At 45.5% G+C, this 18,531-nt stretch overlaps 1 protein-coding gene and 1 long non-coding RNA gene across 26 annotated transcripts in view; one reads left to right on the forward strand and one right to left on the reverse strand.

Moving 5' to 3' along the window:
• Nucleotides 1-5,231: 5,231 nt before the first annotated feature.
• Nucleotides 5,232-11,578, reverse strand: LOC147747597 (uncharacterized). The gene is made up of 2 exons (XR_015308307.1): nt 11,386-11,578; nt 5,232-7,367 (listed from the first exon to the last, which is right to left on the reverse strand). It is a non-coding gene; the product is annotated as an uncharacterized LOC147747597 (long non-coding RNA).
• A 163-nt stretch (nt 11,579-11,741) lies between these two features.
• Nucleotides 11,742-18,531, forward strand: part of ADGRL2 (adhesion G protein-coupled receptor L2) — a 223,147-nt gene continuing 216,357 nt past the window's right edge. For 16 of the 25 annotated variants that reach the window (XM_086954257.1, XM_086954246.1, XM_086954250.1 and 13 more), the window contains exon 1: nt 11,744-12,065. The gene's annotated coding sequence lies outside the window, so the exon portion shown is untranslated. Of the gene's footprint in view, nt 12,066-18,531 lie in introns of all 25 variants that reach the window. The other 9 variants (XM_086954236.1, XM_086954240.1, XM_086954269.1 and 6 more) reach the window with 2 other exon arrangements.

Raw genomic sequence — 18,531 nt, forward strand, 5'->3', positions numbered from 1 at the left:
CCACCTTCCCCCTCCCATGCTGTGGCTACTGCTCATGCATGTGAATTGCCTACTACAGTAAAGATTACAGACCCTAAAGCAGGGTCAGCAACATATGGTGTCACATAATCACTGCCAGATACCTTCTATCACTGACACTGTTTATAAACATTCATAAAATGTATTTTATTTATTTACAATGTTTTATAGTGCCTCTTCTACATATGCAACATGTGTTTATACATTAACATGCAGATCAAATGTTAACCGTGGAGGGATGGTGATGGTTTAAATAGGGTTGGAGGAAGAAGGGGTATAATGTTTAGTCGTTACCAGAGGATACATTAGTGTGATACTATCTATAGCTTAAAGGAGTTGCACTATAGCTGGGTGTCAATAACCTCATGTTTGAGTAGTCATACAATTAGGAGAAGTCTTGTTTTAGGAACATAGAGAATATATGGCTTCTGAGTTTTTCCAGAATGAAAAAATGCCTGTTGCCGTTCTTCATTGTTTTGGAAGGGACTTTCAGGCGGTGCAAGAGTAGCGCATATTTGTTGTTGAGCTAGGACAGTTAAGAATTTCGAAGGTTCAATAATGAAGGAGTCCTTGCTGCATGAGATTTTGGAGCCGATGGGTATTTTTATCAAATCGGATACATACCTCGATGTACCCGTGTGTATAGGTTTTAATGTTAGACAACATATTTGGAATGTGATTCTCGCCTCAAATAGAGAACTCTGGGAACGGGGTAGATATGATCACATTTCCACTTCTGTGAGATCAGCTGGGTTGTTGTGTGTAGAATTGCTTTAAAGGGCAACATGGTTTTTGCTGAGAGACCCGGTAGGATGGCATTGCCTGCATCTATTCTAGAGACTGAGTGTATGAGTGACCACCTTGAGTTGAAATTTTGAGAACAGATGTTTGATTCTTTTTAATTGTTGAACCTGGAAATATGCTGTTTAAGAAAGCTTTTTAAAGTATGGGTCAAATGACAGTGTGCCATGTAGGGGAAAGGATGTGGCCTAATGGCCGAAGCTGCCGACTTTGGAGTTTGGGAACCAGGTTTGAGTCTCAGTGTTGGCTCAACTTCCTGTGATTCTGGGCAAATCACGTAATCTCCCCATGCCTACCAAAAACAAGCATTGGCATAGCCAAAAGGTCTCGCCTTTGGGACCTTATAAGTATTTCGTTATGCAGCACAATATCCTTGGTGCAACTGCATCAACTGTTGCATGGCTAAACACTTATAAGGTCCCAAAGGCGAGACCAATTGGCTATGCCAAAGCTTGTTTTTTAAAGCGTAAGGAGAGAGATTGTCCAACTGCAGGCAGGACAAAGCTATTTGAGAAAATAGTGCTTGGAAGCTGTAATTAAAGCCTACTGTGAAACAACACAATAATTAGGGGGTATTGCCATGGGAGGTTACAAAGTGAGACATGGTGGAACTAAAGAGAGACTACTAAGCCTTTTTGACCAATCAGCTTCCGCAGTTTACAGTGGACAATGACACAAGCCAATGAAAAATAATGGGCGGAGAGTGAGCGTAGCTTCAAGTCCCTACCTCAATACAACATGCCCTGCAGAGCAGCGCATGTGCTGCCCAGGCTCGCCCTAAAAATACATTGCATTCACTGTAAACGGTTGGTTTATAAAACAGACGGACACACAATTACTAATGGATTGTTTTTTTTATTTATTTATACGTTCCGACCATATAATTTGTCCTCCTCTGGAGCAGCTGTAAAATTCCTCTTCCTTATTTCTCCACTAGGCATTTTTATTTACAATTTTGGCAAATATATATCATAAAAAATTCGAACATTAACTTAATTAACTAGTAATTAACAATGCCTGTTGAGCTGATTCATGAGAAAACAGATATCAGGAAACGAAAATCAAAGATGAATGCCTGAGGACCGGACTAGTTACTAAAGAGATCTGATAGAAAGGTATCTTTTATGTTGCTGTCAGAGGCCTTTGCACATTCATCGGGAAGCGAGGCCAGACCCATAGATGAGTGTGGATGTGGCAACAGAGATAGTCCATGTGTGTGACACTGTATTGGCTTTGCTCACATGGTCTTATGGTTATAAGCCGATGTCACAGGAAGGGAGATAACATGAGCTGGAAACCCCTGTGCAGTGTGTGTTTCCACCTCGTTTCGAACTGGGGACTGTTGATGATAAAAGGGGGGGTGGGTTGCAAGCTCTCCAGGACATTATCAGTAGTTGCAGAAGCTTTCGTTTTTGAGAGGAGAGGTCTGGGGGTAGTTCTTAGCACAAAGCACTGCCTCCTCTCCATGATTCCGCCCCTCATGCCTGGTAATTGATATGGGCTTACACCCTAACCAGACTCTGACCCTTGAAGCCCCCACCGCCACTCACACAGGGAAATTTAGGTGAAAGTTGGCAGGCCTATGGGCCTGTTCATAGATGTGGCTTGGTCATGTTCAATGTTCCTCTATATTTTGTGCTGCGGCTGAAAATCTGACTATGCAGTTTGTAATAAACAAGAGCAGAAGAGAATGGAGCAAATTTGGAATGCAATCCAGACTGGTCTGTAAAACCGGGCTTTTATGCACGGCTGTACAGAGTCAAGATTAAGCCATTGTTAAAGAGTCAGTGAAAAGGGTTTACACATCAAGAAGTGCATAAACCACTCGAGGTATAAGTCAAATATATACATAATACCACACTGTGTCAATTTAGTGGGTGTGGGTTCATTTATTTCTATTCCTTCGGGACTAATATTTGCATTCTCTTTTAATGACCTTTGACAGCAGCACGCTTTTTAAATGCTGCATGCACTGCTCGCAGTAAAGGCATAGGCAAGTACGTCTTGCACACGGCTACAGATTTATTGTTACTGGGGGGGGGGGGGGGGGGGGGGGGGGGGGGTGTTCATCCACCATGAAGGTTTCATAATTGCGTAGGCAAAAGCAGATGTGGTCTGAAAAGAGCAAAAGAGTTGATTTAAATCTGAAGATCAGTGATGCAGAAAATCAGCACAGAGGACTTAACAGAAGTGTGTGCTTCCCATCTTCCTCTAATCAATGCATTCGGTCTACAAATAGGTGCTGCAGAAGTGGGGGAGAAGAAAAGCACATATGTGCCCACTGAAGCGTTAAAGGTTTGACAATCGCAGACAGCATCCAGCGTTCAGAGATTTGTCAAAATCATGCCAGGATGGCATAGATCTGTGTAAAATCTTTGTACAGAATGGATAGTTCCTCTGCATTTAATCACCTGAAACCATGTTGTGGCAGGCACAGGTACAAGCTAGGGAAAGTAGCTACCTGGAGAGCCCCATAAGGAAGGCCAGAAGCTCAAAGCCCTAGCTTCACCATAAGAAATCCCAAATGCAGCTAACGTGCTTGTAAACGTAGAATGTGCCCAAGCCCCTCATTCAGTTTTGGTGCTCATCTGTGAGGCTGCCCATCAGTGGATGTACCACACAGAGGACAGGTCGCTCCCTGGGGGCCAATAACAGTTAAACACTGGTAGGGTAAGTGGAAGCAACGCACATGATAAATACAGTTGTGTGCTCAAGGCAGGGCTTCAAGTGGGCCGGGTCTGAGCACCAGCAGTTTATTAAAGGGGGCCTCGAAACAGGCCTCTATAGGGCTCTGTTTTGTGCCCTGGCGGTCCTTTTTTCCGGACTGCAGTGACAGAAGGCACATCGATGTGCGCTGCTCACACTGTGAGAGAGTGTTTTGCTTTGAGAAATTACCAGAAGAAATTACCGCTCTATCAACTGCTCACTTCTCACTAGTGGAGAAGTTACGGCATGACGTCATGCCATGTGAGCGTTGTAGGGGAAGGGGAATCCTTTAAAGAGAGTCATTTCCTCTCTGGATTCCCCTTCTCTTTTTGAAACTCAGGAGCAGCAACATTGTGGTGGTGTCACTAGGGCCTCGAGTGGAAGCTTTTTCAATATTATATACAAGCCATAGTTGTTGCTTATTTTTTTTCTTATGCAACTAACAACCATTGACAAAGCCAATAGTCCTGACTTGTAGGTACGATGTTACTTGTATCATATATCTGGCTGCAATGACAGAAACAGCAAAATACAAGTTGGTCGGCACACTATGCTATGGCTTGGTAGTTCGGACTGGACTGTTCCCATGAGGCACAGGGTCAGAGTTGATTTGCATATAGCCAGTGTCTAACCCAGAGTGGTGTGGAGTGCAAAAAAACGATGGATTTAGGCCCAGATCCTTGTACTGGGGTGAATGTATGACATTGTTCTACATTCTGTCCATCAACTGTGTTTTTTGCAAGGCACACTATGCTAAGCACAGATTTTTAGCATGTGTTTTAAGCCTTGCCCTTAATTACATTGACCACACCCCTTTGAGAGACCCCCCAGTTTTTTCATCCCACTTAAAGCCCTGGCAGAAGGACTAAGTTTGTACACAGAGAGCATTGGGATGAAGTGTGCCTAAGGTCTGTAAAAAGGGGAATATTTTGCAGCAGCACACCACCGCCAATCACAGAACAGCACTAAAGTCCTTGCTCACTTGTCTTTATAATGATATTTTCATACAAGATTTTTCATATTGTTACTTTTACAAAAACTTTAGACACCTTATTCTTCCACCACCCTCTCTATTCTGTAGATTAGTACAGTATCCATGCAAATGAGGTGGAAAAAGAATGTCTATGCTTGAGTAAAAAACTATGCAGACTCAGTGGATAGCTGCAGGAGATCAGGCATGCAAAATGCGAGAAGACGGCATCTGGAGTGGCACAAGATAAAAGCATTTCTATATGTCAATGAGGAGACAGACAACTTTTCCTCCTGGGAAACTAAATTCTTACTGACAAAAAAGAAACAGTGGCCACATGGCATCATTAGGAGACCCACTGAATTAAGGGGGTAAACAGCATTGGCAGAAAGGATACAAGAAGCAAGCATCTTGATATATAGTTTTGACGTTCCCCACAGGCGACTTAGGTGAGTGGAAAATTAAAGACTGTTTGACTTAACACACCTTACATCAACTTTCACAAAGACATGCTCTAGGGACAATTAAAGCGTAAAGCTCTAACTCCACAGCCACCGATGTCCTGCCAGCTCATGCAGTGTCTGAAAATTTGATGAGCCCCAGCGAATCGAAAAATGCAGAGCTTGCTAGTCTGTAGAAACGTTCTGAGTGGGGGTACCAGCCCGCAAGACAGCAATTTGGAAGTGTACCAGCACCACCCCTCCAACCACACCAAAACACACACATATAACCCACATTTAGTCAGGATTTTTTTTTATTGAAAGGAAGGGTAAATAAAATGTTTTACATATTTAAAAGCGAACATGTGGTAGGTCATTGGGCTTAAACTGATTCAGGATACTAGGCTTGCATATTTGATGAAGTTTTCTTGTCAGCGAACATGTTTTACTTTGTTGGTGCTTATTTCTTGTGTTTCAACCTGATGTGGAGCTCATTATTTTCCTTTATCTTCCCACTCTGTATGCTGGGCCTGGTCATCCCCCCATTGGTAGGCTCCTTAGCATCACAGGCCTTTCATTTCCATTTTTCTGCATATGATTTTCATTGCACCTACCTAACCTCTCCCTCCTCGTCTCCCGTATGGACTCAATATAAGTACACTCTGGTGGCTTAACAGTGCCTGCAGTAGGGTTGACTCTCAAGCACTCCTGGCTGACCCACATATGATACTCCCTTGTTCAGCAGTGGTTTCAAAGGTTGGGTTTATTGATGCTTCTGAATGAACTCAACATTATACTTCCTATATGCTTAACAGTGCCTGCAGTGGGGATGGTTATCTTTCCGGCTTGGGTGGACTTCTTATAATACATTTTGGTGGCTTAACATTGCCCGCATTAGGATTGGCTCTCTGTTGCCTCTGGGTCTACTATTTATAATATTCTCTGGTGGCTTAACAGTGCCTGACCTAGGGTTGGCCCTCGATTGCATTTGCGCATAATACCATCATATTTACTGATGACTTAACAGAGCCTGCTTTAGCACAGTACGTTTAGAAGCTACAGGGTGGACTCACATACCCTAATGGAGCCCATTTGAGGCACATCAATGAAGGAGTTCTACGTATTATACTGTTCATCCCAAAAGATGGTATGTACCTGCATGTGTGACTATGCCTAGTTTCACATTCCAAGAAAAACTTCTGCTTAAGCACAGTGACATTTGATCAACAATGCATACACCACGTCATAAAATCCCATGCACCTTATCCAGTAGGCCCCATTTAGGCCATTTAAAACAATAGCCTTCCTACCATGTACACCAATGGACAAACTGGAGTACAAAGGGTATTTGAAAGCTTTACAACCTACATCGGGATATGAAGAAACATAAAAATAATAAAAGCGAACAACGCAGAAATCAAGTTGGGCCTTCCAAGGCACAATAAAGTGCTAGACAAACAGTGATTCAATACAAATAAAGAAATTCAGCCAACATAAAAGGGAAATTGGCATCCAGATTACTGCTAATTTCGAACATGCCATACTCACATGCAATGAATTGCTTTGTTGATGTTTATTGTAAATTGTCATGACAATGTTAAAGAAGATGCTTATGCCACTAGAAACAGTGATTCAAAAGATGAGCCAACTCGCAATGAGTAATCAAAATAGCATTGCCAACCCAGTTTTAAAAATGGGATGTTCAGTACCTCTCAACAGCAGAGGGCAGTTATGTGAAATACTCTTGTCCAATGGATAACTCTAGACCACTAGCAGTTTATCAGCAAGCACTGTTAATTAGCAAGTATCCATTGACAGTCTTGGTAAGCACGACTCACTCCTGCGCCATGTTTTGGGTCTGCACATGTGCTCCACATGTTGTTGCACTCTTCCATTATGTTTTATTGGAGTTAGTTTGCAGAGAGTGTTTTACATTGTCTGTTTGGTAGAATTTACTGATTTGCTGGGTGTTCAAGCTTCACAGATATGTTATAAAATTGTAGGCTTGCTTTATATCAACTTTGAAAACATATACATTTTGATACCACTATGTTCTTGATGAAAGATTGGGTCAATTTTAACTGTAAGCCATCTAGTCCATGTCAAGTTTCCATCGTCTTCACTTGTGCTTGTAGATTCAATGATGGATTTTTAACAAAGACTCCGTGGAAAATTATTTACAACTTCAATGAAGATTACATTTATATATTTATTTTTTTATGATCCAGCACATGTGCATGTAGTCCACATCACTTGTTTCAGTCTTTCAATCCTCAGATTCATGATGGCAGAGCTGTAGCAGTAGGAGGGTAGAAAGCGGGCATGGGTTGCTCTTTCTAGGAAATTTCCCATTTAGATCATGTACGACCAAAAAGTTATTGGTCAACGTTTTGAGATCATTTTTGCATAACATGAACGGCAATATCCGACATCTAGATAAAACACAAAAAAATCATTAAAGAAATACTAGGAAAAATATATACAAAACTGCATAAGAAAAATGATTGCTCATAAACTGATGCTTAAGCACTATATCAATGACATACCAACATTAGCATCTTTTGATTTATAGGATGCAATACTCCTTTTTAGTAGTTTTCCCAAATTTTAACTATACCAATTTTTAAGATGGGTGTTCTGATCATGGTAACCAAGTCATAACAACGGTCAATCAAAAGAAATGTTTATTTGATCCGTGGTCTTTAAACAACATAAAACCCACAAACCTTAATCATCTAGAATAAATACATGCGGATGAATATCATAACACATATTACAATAAAACCAATCTCATAAAAACACAGTGAGGCAAAAACATTCCACAGGGTTATGAAGTAAACATTGGCTTCGCCATAAAAATGCTAAAACCCTTTAAAAGTGGACGTCCACATCCACCAAAATGTTTTTTATGGCAACCATAAATCTCCCAAAATCACAGGACAAATCCAAATGGTACATATCCGTTAAGAGCGCCAATGCTTGCATACTGTTACTGGTGCCATATTTTAGGAAAAGAGGTCTTACAGAGGTATTTCGTGAAGGCAGGAGCTTTATGCAATCTATAGTAATGTGCAAATAGTCGCATTTTACACCCAAGACACATTTACCATTGCCATTTGTATCTTATTACTGGTATAACATGGGTCTATACTAATTTTCAACCTTAACAGTTCATACCTAAGCGAATGAGTGGGAGGAAAATCCATATAGGGGAAGCACTCCATATGTTAAGAATAAACTAGGCGGAAGGCTTGAAATTTCTCTTCTTGAGTTTCGGAGTTCATAGCATCGTGGTTTCTATGTCCAAGCTCTAAGAACACAACCCAACACTCAGTTCCCTACGCAAGGTCTCAAGAATTTTCCTAACACCCGTGGCCCATTTTAATTCACTGTGCAAAATCACACTTTTGCACCATGACGATACCTTTTGTCCCTCTACCGCATTTGGACGTTGCCAAAATCTAACTACTGCCGCCCAGGCCTGTTAGCTCCATGACATCATACATGTTTCCAGTCTTATTGCCTGTATCATAGAGGATCTTGGGAGGGACAATAAGCTTTTTAAACATTTCCCCTCCTCAAGTTCAAAGCAAGGCTTAGTAGCTCGCTCTGTACAGAAATTAGGGGCAGATCATGGCAGCATAAGCTTTTAACAATGGTCTGTGGGACATCTCCCCATAGCCTCTGTTACATTTTTTCAGTTCAGTCACCGAGGTATGGGCTCTTACTTTCAGTGAATCCAGGTGAACATTCCAATTTAGATTCTTCTGAAACCATACACCTAGGCACTTATGCTCATTAACAGATTTGAGCTTATTAGGACTTGAGTGCCAACTAAACCTTACAGATTTTGTACCAAAGATCTTAGTCTACTCCATGTTTACCACTAGCTTTTTACAGTTACAATACTGCATGAACGCGTCTAACTTTCTTTGCAACCCTAACGCTGTTAAATCCATAATCAAAAAATCGTCAGTGAACAAAAGGCATGCTATGTGTCTCCCTTTCGTTTTGGGGCTTACTCCCTTTGCTGTTGTTTACACCGCTAGCAAATGGGCTATAAAAAGGGAGAAGAGTAAGGGAGCCTGCACACATCATTGGCTCAGCCTGCTGTAAACTGAGATTTTCTGGGTCAATTTTCCCTCTATATCTGTGATTACCTGTGCCCAATTATGCAAATGCATCTCTTGCATTATAGCTAGGAGGCTCGTTTGGGATATCTTGTTTTACCAGTACTTCGAATAAACTCTTCCGGTCCACCAGATCAAAGTTGGCACAGATGTCTACCCAGCAACAGAATAAATTACCCATTTGCTCCGCTGATTTGTGTGCAAGGGACCATAAGCAGAAATAGTGATCTATCCTGGAGTAGCCCCCATGTTCCAAAAATATAAATCACAGTCCATTTACCAAATCAGGGGTAGCACAAGCACATCTGCCAATTTCAATGGGTAGATTTTCCACAGAACACTAGGAAACACTTCTGTTCTGTGTATAAACCAGAATTGTGTTTTTTATAATTGGAAATTGGCAATGAAAGACCAGATTTAAACTTAGCATGTGCATCTGAGCCCTTTAAAAATACACCACACTGTACTGTGACAGTTTTTTTTTTTACATTCATTCTTGTCACAAATCTTCATTGCCAACTTTAGACCCACTGGGAGACAACCAAATATAAGTGCATGATAGAGCTCATTGTTTTTATGAATAAGGGGCACCGACTCAGACCTCTTTGCATTATTGTTCTTATTTTCCAGCTCTTCTTCCAAAGCAAGACAGGCTTACTTTTCAGGTCAATAAACTGCCACATGTACGCTTGTGTAGCTTACTTAATTTAGTTTATTTGTTTATTTACTTTGATGAATATCAAAAATCCTTTTCTGTTTTTAGGTAATTAGACTGTTAAATACTCACAAGTCTCTGGGTTCAATTCATATTACTAACGCATCTGCATACATTCATTTAGTTCACTAAGGAGGGTGCAATGCCAAGTGTGTTCTGCATATGTTTATGTTTGGGACATGCATGGCACACACTGATTTTCACAACATGCCAAGCTATTAAGATTATTATTTCAACTTGAAGTGGTGCCTTGCGTGTTATAGGTAGACCGATGGAGCTACGCCATTTACATCCCTCATAATCTACCTTCACTCAATTGGAACCTGTAACCTGTAGGCTAAGACAGTCTAGCAGTAGGTCCAGTAACAGTCTTAACTATATTACTGGGATGGCGACAGATGATCCGGCCTTGGGTCAAAGTTAGATTAGGTAAAATAAGTTCAGGTCCCGAAAAATGAATGTCAATGGGCCCCAGGCAACCACCAGCTCAACTGAAGCACTGCCTGAATATACCCATTTTATTAGCATGCTAGACGTGTTGAGGCGAATTCACAAAGGCAAGTAAGAGTATGCATGTAGTACTGTATTGCGTAGTACTACAACATGCCTTTGTGAATTGGCCCTAAAGATTGCAATGTCTGTGTCTTGCCATGCTCTAAAAAGTTGAAGATCTTGATCCTACTCAAACAGATATTAATGTACAACGATGGCAGTATGAACTAGTTACTGTATTTTGTATGCAACCGACTTTCTGTGTTACGAGAAGTTCTGTCAATGCGATTAAAGAAACATCATTCAGGGTGTCCCTGAAAATCACACCTTCTTTCAGCATGTAGAAGTCCGAGGGGAGCAAGTTAGACAGCGAGGGACAGTGGGGGTGGATTCAAGGTGACCTGTGTTTGTTTGTTTTTTAAACTCTGAGAACAATGTCACTGCAGCGCCTCCTTTCCCTACAGTCGACACTCGTGCATCACTTTGGTTTCAGAGACGCAAAAATGTATTGCTTTTGGATAAAAGCCTAAAGAGCCTTATGTGGTGTTGGAATGTGGATGTATATCATTGTGGCAGACATACTCGATCTTAATACCAAAAGGCAGGGTGTGAGGGAGCGAATAGCTAGGAGTATGAGATATTAGTAGTAACCATGCACAACAAAGTTAAAGCGAAAGTGTTTCAACACAAACTGCCTTAATGACGTTTCAAGTTTGCAGATAACCTGAACTTGTTAGCTTAATTCCGCGAAGTATGGGGCAGTAACGTACCCATTCACAATTCATGAATGTTCACTATACTGGAAAGTTGCTACGTCGTAAATTAATACGTACGGCTAGAACTTTTTGTACTTCAAAACGGTTTGCTCATTTGACAAGGCTTTGAAATGATAAAGCTATGACTTTTATAAAGGGCAGCCGCGAAAGTATCGGATCACACTCAAAGAAGTAGGGGATCCATATGAAAATGTAAATGCTGGAAAGGATGGAGGGGCGGGAATGGAGAAGGACGTCTGTGTATGAGATGGAAGTATCTTTGACAGCCTCCTTCTCATTATGACCCCCCTCCCCTTAATGTCTGGCCACAGCCCTTCCTCCTCCTGCTTCGCTGTACCTTTTTATCCGGCCAGCAGTCCGCTCCGTGTTCTGTTCTTCCGTACAGCGGCGTCAGGCAGGCGCGAGGCTCCCTGGGGTAAGTGGGGGGTGTGGACCTGGACACGCAGAGCCTGCGTCAGGCTCTCGCGCCTGCCCCAGGTGCCCCCTGTACTGTCTCGAGCCGGCGGCAGATGTCGGTGTCTCGTGGGTGGCGCCACACCCCTCTCGCAGTAGGCCTCGCCCTCCCAGGCCACCTGAGCCAATAGAAAGCAACGGCCAGCGAATGTCGCCGTCCTCTCAGAGAGCAGGAGGCGCAGCGGGCGGGGCTGGGAGCCGCGTGAGTGCGCAAGCGCTGGCCCCAGCAGGGACGTGTAGGTCACGTGATGCGCGCGTCACCGCTGGGTCGTTTCTTGTGATGGGAGCTAGTCGCTGCTGTGCCTTCCCAGGAGCCGGGACCCACTGCGCTTGGACTCGTCACCCCCGCGCCACACCGGACCCTCTGACCTACCCGGGATTGCCCCCTGTACCCAGGACCCTTGGGAAAAGGACGCGCACGGACTCTACGTGCCCAGGAGCTGCCGGGACACCAAAGATCCAGGAAAGCTCTGCACACGCTGGGACCCCTTGCCCGAGGCGCCTGGAAGGACCCCCGCACTGCACCTGAGCCGCCCGGGGATCCGTGGCCCCACACTGAGCCAGGTAGGTGTGAGTGGAGCGGGTCCTGTGGGCGTCCGTGCTCTCCGCCCTCCTGCAGCAGTGTCCGTGCACCTCCACCCGTCGAGCCACCGGCTCAACATCCCTGCACCCGGGACCGGGGCTCTCCCCCCGGCCAGGTCCCTCCCTGGAAAGTTGGTGCATTGGTTTCTCGGCCCCGGCTCTTGCACTAGAGTGCGTGGCAGCGGGGCGGTGCGGGGTCCGCAGAAGTTTGAGTCTTGCAGCTGAGGTGGGTGCAGGCTGCCGGCTCCACCGCCCCTGTGCCCAGGGGTCCCTGTGTGCGTCCTGCTGGGAGAGGCGAGTGCGGTACAAGAGGGGTGTCTAAAGCCGCTGTCTCGGTGTTTGCAACCCGCAGGCATCGGAGTGAGGAGAGCGAGCCGGGCAGGTGCCTAGAGGCGATCGCAGCGCTAGAAGAGCCGGATAATGCACTGTATAACGGATCAATGTTAAAACGAGCGCAGCGCTGCCGATCGGCGCCGGAGTCTCTCTTTATCGACCCGTGCATTGATCGCCAGTTTGTTTGACACACGCCGATCCCGGAGTGGGCCAAGTCCTCTTTGTTGGGAGGGGGCAATTAGGAATGCTGTTGGGAGGGGTGGGGGGCACAAAAATCCAAGCACAGCCAGATGTACTGCGGCTCTGTGGGCTTGATGGCAACAATTACTCGCAGGTTCCTCCAAAAAGGGGGCAGATGTTTTGGAAATGAGTACTGGGAGGGTATAACACGCTGGGGCCGATATGGAGTGAGGGAAGCCTGCTAATTTCCACCCCACACTGATCGCGCTGTTGCATGTTTCCACCAGGTTTTTTTTCTGTCCCATTGCTATGGATTTTTTTTCTTTCTTGGGTGACGAGACTGGACCGTCCTCGAGCTGTGGACGTGTTTAGTATTCCGAGAGTTATCGGAGCCCTCCTGTCTGAGAGAAGGTAAGGGCTGCCCCGCCTGGCCGAGCGGCTGCCAGATGGTGTCCCTGGTGGGCCCTTCAACCCCCCCCCCCCTCTTGCCAGATCTTTGGTGCTTCGTGTAGCCAATCTATCCCACCCCATATTTAAACGATTATTTATTCAATATATATTTTAATGGCTCGAATACTGCCCACATTTGGTGCCAGCGCTCTTACCAAGAACAAACAAGGTAAAACGTCTGGGAGCTATGTCTAGTAATGAACTACAGTGCCCAATAGTTCCCATTAAAACAGCGAGTCTGCGTTTTGGCGGGGTCCAACTATGACCCCTTCCCCTGTAGACATAAATGCACAAAGAGACATACAGACAGGACCTGTTGCGAGAGCAGCCTCCAGTGGTGGGATGTGTTATCCTTACACAAGGAGAGATGCGGGTGCTGCCAGTCCTACACACTGTGTGAGCTGGGCACATCAATATGCATGTTAAAAGGTTGCTGGTCCTCGGATTTCTGGCTGGAGGCTAGTTTTTTTTTCTTTTCTTAAATAAACCCTCGGGATTCTTTTTCCCACTGCCGAGGTTGTCGGTGCCACCGATGCCCTTTAGTCAGGTGTGCCCTTCCTTCCTTCTCTTAGCATGTCTTCGTAAAGCGCCCTAAGCTTCCAGAACAAATGCCCTGTTGTTTGCTTCCTTCAGACACCCTCTGATTTCCCCCCTCTTTTGTTGCGCGTCTCCAAAGAGGTGCCATTTCACATCATTCCGCACAAATTGTTTGAATTAATGCAAGTGTGAATGGGTGCCGTTTGAAGGGGGCGCATTAGCATATCAAAGCCTCGCAGCTCCCAGTGAATGGAGGCCGCCTCGGCCTCCCTTCAGCCCGCGCCGAGCCGGGGCCCAAAGGGCAGGGGAAGGATTGTCAGGCTGCAGAATAGGAGCCGGCTCCGCTCCGCTTCTCAGCCCACTCTTCGGTAATTATGAGCGCACGGGTCTCCCCGCAGACCCTGCCCAAAACGCGGGCTCCATTCATCCGATTGATCGTGTGTGATTGATATGTTCAGGACTGACCCCTCTGACAGAGGACGCTGTACCGTGCCGTCCTCCCTGTCCTGATGGCGTGCTGGGACGTTTCTGCTAGGTCCTCTCCCAACCATGGCACGTCTGCAGGATTTGAGAGGCCGTGCTACCGCGGTGTAACACCGCCTGGTGACAGCAGTCGGGTGGCAAAGAACTGAAAGTTCACCCTTCCAGTTTGCTATATCTGCATGAACATGAGAAGCCGCGAACGTTTAGTCTTTCCTTGTGGAAATTGATTTAAATCCACGTATGTTTACTGTTTGAAGCCATTTATATTAAGAGCAGTGCTGGGGGGGCGGGGGGGGGGGGGGGATTGGTAAGCAAAGGTAAATATACAATTTGGTGGCCAGGACCCCTTTGTCACTGGTTGAACTGAACACTATACCTTGACGAAGCCACTGTGAAATAACATTACAAAAACATGAATCTTTCACCTCCCGTGGACTTTTTTTTTTTTTTAAGAGTTTCACATTGACTGCACTACATTATCAGTTCCGAGCAGGTTTATTTACTCACAGTAAACGTGTCTGAAGTGTTTATTGGGCGCAGATGAGGGAGGGTCCGGGCGAATCTGTACGCAAGGCCTGTGCATTGTGGATGTGATTTTTTGGGGGGTTGGGGGAGGGTGTTGGTTGCAGCGATTGGGAATGTTCACTGCGGGACAACTTAAACCCATAATGTATTATCGGCTATGCGCAGCCAACTGAGTGAGATCTGCATATATAACTGTAATAAGGCTGGCCTGCACAATATTAGGAAGCCAATGGCTACGCGTGGCTCCCCCTCGGCCAATTTGCGGGGAACAGATTGTAATAGCTGAGGCTTTCCGCTGATTATCTTATTCAGGATCAATATTGCTAAAATCCGACCAGAAGCTAAACAAAGTCAGTTCCCCTTTATTGCACTGGGCCTTCTTCTGGGTAACAGATGGCTGGATGGGCCTGGCTGCCTCGAAAGCTCTGTCAGTACTTGGTTAACTAGTTGGTGTTTGTGAACTATAGAGATGCAGGGACATTGTTAGGACGTCTTTTCCGTGGCAATTTAGTAGCGGACACGAGCAGCATTTTCTCAGTGTCTGTCCCGGCACATTCTTGGATGGAATATGGGTGCAGTGGCGCAGACCAGTGAATACAGCGCTGCAGTGTTACGACACAGCCGTAACCAATGTTGCGGCAAATGGAGGTGGCTTGAGGTTCTCGACTTGTCTCTTCTTTTGGCGAGTGTGGGGGTGCACGGAAAGTGACCAGCGTTGATATACCCTTTCACTTGTGTTTTACAGAGGGCTTTGGTGGATTTCAGTATCTGCAGATGGGAGCACCCGCTGTGTTGCTGGGTTTCTCTGTTCCTGGGTGATTTATGACCGAGGTGCACCTTTCGGGGCTGTAAAATATGCACACGGGACGCTAATTGCCGCAATCGCTCTTAAAGTGTTGTTAGTGGGGTTTGCAATGAGTGCTCCCTGCTATTTTAAGGCATTATGCGACCCCGCTGGCGGGGATAGCAGGAGCTCGCCCCGGAGACTGGGCGTTCAGTTCTCGGTGGTGAAAGTTTGGGTCGGCCATGCGGCTGTGGAAAAGGTGGAAATGTTTTTAAGGCTGATGTAAGACACTGCACCCTTTGGCTGTGTCCCGTGACGACAGGATGTTCGTCCGGGTCCTGTTAGGGGAGGGGAGTGTATCTCCGAGCATCGTGGCCACGGGTTGTGCCCTGACCCGTGGGGAGCAAGATGTTTAGTGGGCCGATTGAAAGAATGAATTGGGCATGCGAATGGTAATATGAGCGTGGGTCCATTTGTGCCGGGGCAAGGCATTTGTGCTTGTGCTGGTTACCTTTGTAACCGGGCCCTTGAAAAGCAGTGTGTGAATGGAGTATGTGGACCCAATACCATTGTGCCTGGGTCCGTACACATAGACCCAGGCTGGCCCTTCGGGTCCCTGGTGTACATGTGTCCTAACCGACCATGGGGTGTATCGCTGACATGAGGTAGCAGGCTAGGTTTATTTGCGCCGGGGCCTGTGCCTCAAATGCATGCGCTCATTGCCCTACGAGGGTCGGGGTTCTGCCTGGCCCCTGATGGAGCATGTATACATTTACCCGGGGCCCGGAGGAGCAGGGTGTATTTGCATGGAACGGTGAGCGCAGGACATGGTTTGCGGCCCTTTGCGAGCCGGACATGTGGCAGGGCCGCACTTCATTTGCCTTTTCCAATCTTCCAGGATTACAAGCGTTGGCTGCAGGAAGCACATTTAGGCACACACAACCTGACAGCTGGCAGTGTGTGAAATCAGGATATTGGATCAGGTGAGCTAGAACAAGCCAATTACTTTCAGGGATTTTTTTCACTTCACTTTCCAATAAACATTAGCCTTTCGTTCGTGACCTCGCCGCCTTTATATTAAACTAACTTCAAAGCGGGTCTCGGGAAGTTCCAGGGCTGTAGACGCTGGTAACCCCGATAAAGATCTGGGAGAACCCCAGATCCACCCACGAAGCCCCCTCCACCGGGGTGGCTTTAAGGCTTGCTTTCGGTCAGTTTCCTCGTTTGCAGTGACAGCATTGCTGTTTGTTTGTTATGCAGCCAGGCCTTACCCCAGGAACCGAGGGAGGCCGTCAATATAAGCAGCGCCGGGTTTTAGCAGGGCTCACCTAAGCTTGCTCATAGCCCTTAATGCCTTAATGACTGGGATTTGGGAGGGGAACACTGAGCCATAGGGGGAGGGTCACCTAATCTATGTATCCATTGGCGTGATGGTCGCCCTACGTTAAGCAGGTTTAATTGTTGTGATTGCAACAAAATAATGGGTTATACGATTTGTTCGATTTTGCAGACTTATTTGTACGTGTGAGGAAAACGTCCAGTTCCTCAACAAAGACGCGTGCAGGAGAGCTCTATTTTCTAGATTTAAATCTTATATATATTTTTTTTACTGCATTTTCGAAGCATTCTATCATACTGTATATCTGCTATGTTTCTGACGAACATAAACTAATCTGGGTGAGTCATTCCAATAAAAGAAAAAACATGCAATTGGAGAGTTTCTCTTGCGTGTGTGAAGCAAATGAACCGGCGCGAAGGCGCAGGGTTGGAACGCACGACTAAAATACAAGCGCTGCTGAAAACGGGGCTGTGCAGTGTCTTTTGCTCCGCAACGTGCACGTTTCGGTTTAGTGTGGGCTCGTTCAGTTATGGGGGTGCGTGCACGGCTCTGGCCTGTTCTCTCTGCGCCCCCCTTCAGAATTCAGCGGGCTAACTTTTTTTTCTCATCAATGCTGTGTTGTGCTAAAATTTCCAACACAGACTTGACACCTCCTCCCTGCCTTCCTGTTTTCTTTACACCACCATGTCTGGAGAAAACAACAGTTTCTCGTTAAATGAAGGCTCCTTTGTAGTTAAAAACACAGTCGCGTTGGTTACAGGCAAGGACGATGCTCAGTTGATGTATGGAAACCGCTCTGTCTTGTTTGATGTGAACACATTAACAGCGTTTCTATTTCAGCTTGGGGTAGCCTAGCATGTTCAATACGGCTGCTTCTTTATCACGAGTTATATGTAAACCTAATTTGCCCTTGGGTCTTTGCTTTTCTCCAGTCATGTTTACATTTTGAATATATATTTACACACACACACACACACATATATTACATGTTTGGCGGCTTTAATGCACAAAATACAGTGTTTTAATACCCCATAGTTTACAGGAAACTGAAATGACAAACATTTTTCATGGTTCCAGGTGAAACATGGATTTCATCATCAAAGCCCCCAGGCAACTTTGCAGAGCTCTAACATTGTCAGTACGTCTTGGATTATGTGGCATAGTAGACAAAGTTATGCGGCCCAAAAAATGCAGCCCATTCTTTGACAATCTTTTCATTTGCTTGAGCTAGAGACTTATGAAATTGACAAATGAGGTGGCGAATATAATAAATCAATAACAATGCAATAGCTACTAAATCCACAGATTTTTTGCACAAATGGACTGGTTCTCATCATACCCATACTCCGCTTCCCTCTAAAACACACTCAACATTTCGCTCTCACACACTGCTCTCCCATGTCCCTTTCATACACACAAACTCAAGGATCTGGCCTTCTTTGTCTCACTTCTCTAACACTTTCTATCTCCCTCCCATATTCTCTCGCCTTCCTTTTCATATTTTCCTTCTCCCTCCTATTCTTGCTCTCTCTCCCTCCAGGTAGCGGTGAGTTGTAACTCAAACCTGGCTGCGTGTAGGGCACCGATTCTTGAATGAGCCTGGTGTGTCTCAGCTCTTCTTGTTGGAATAATTACAGGAAGACCTAACGGTAAACCATGAACAATGGGCACTCTTTTTGCACTTGAGCTTTCCCCAGCAAGCAGGCTGGCGAGTTCCGCTGTAACCAGAGGAGTTGGGCTCAGCCACAATGCTGCATTGTGCCCCCTGCCAGTAGTATCTGACGTGCTAGCCTCTACCTGCTTTCCAGAACCCGCTG

Source organism: Lissotriton vulgaris, chromosome 1_1 (assembly GCF_964263255.1).
Source record: "Lissotriton vulgaris chromosome 1_1, aLisVul1.2, whole genome shotgun sequence".
Classification (NCBI taxonomy): domain Eukaryota; kingdom Metazoa; phylum Chordata; class Amphibia; order Caudata; family Salamandridae; genus Lissotriton; species Lissotriton vulgaris.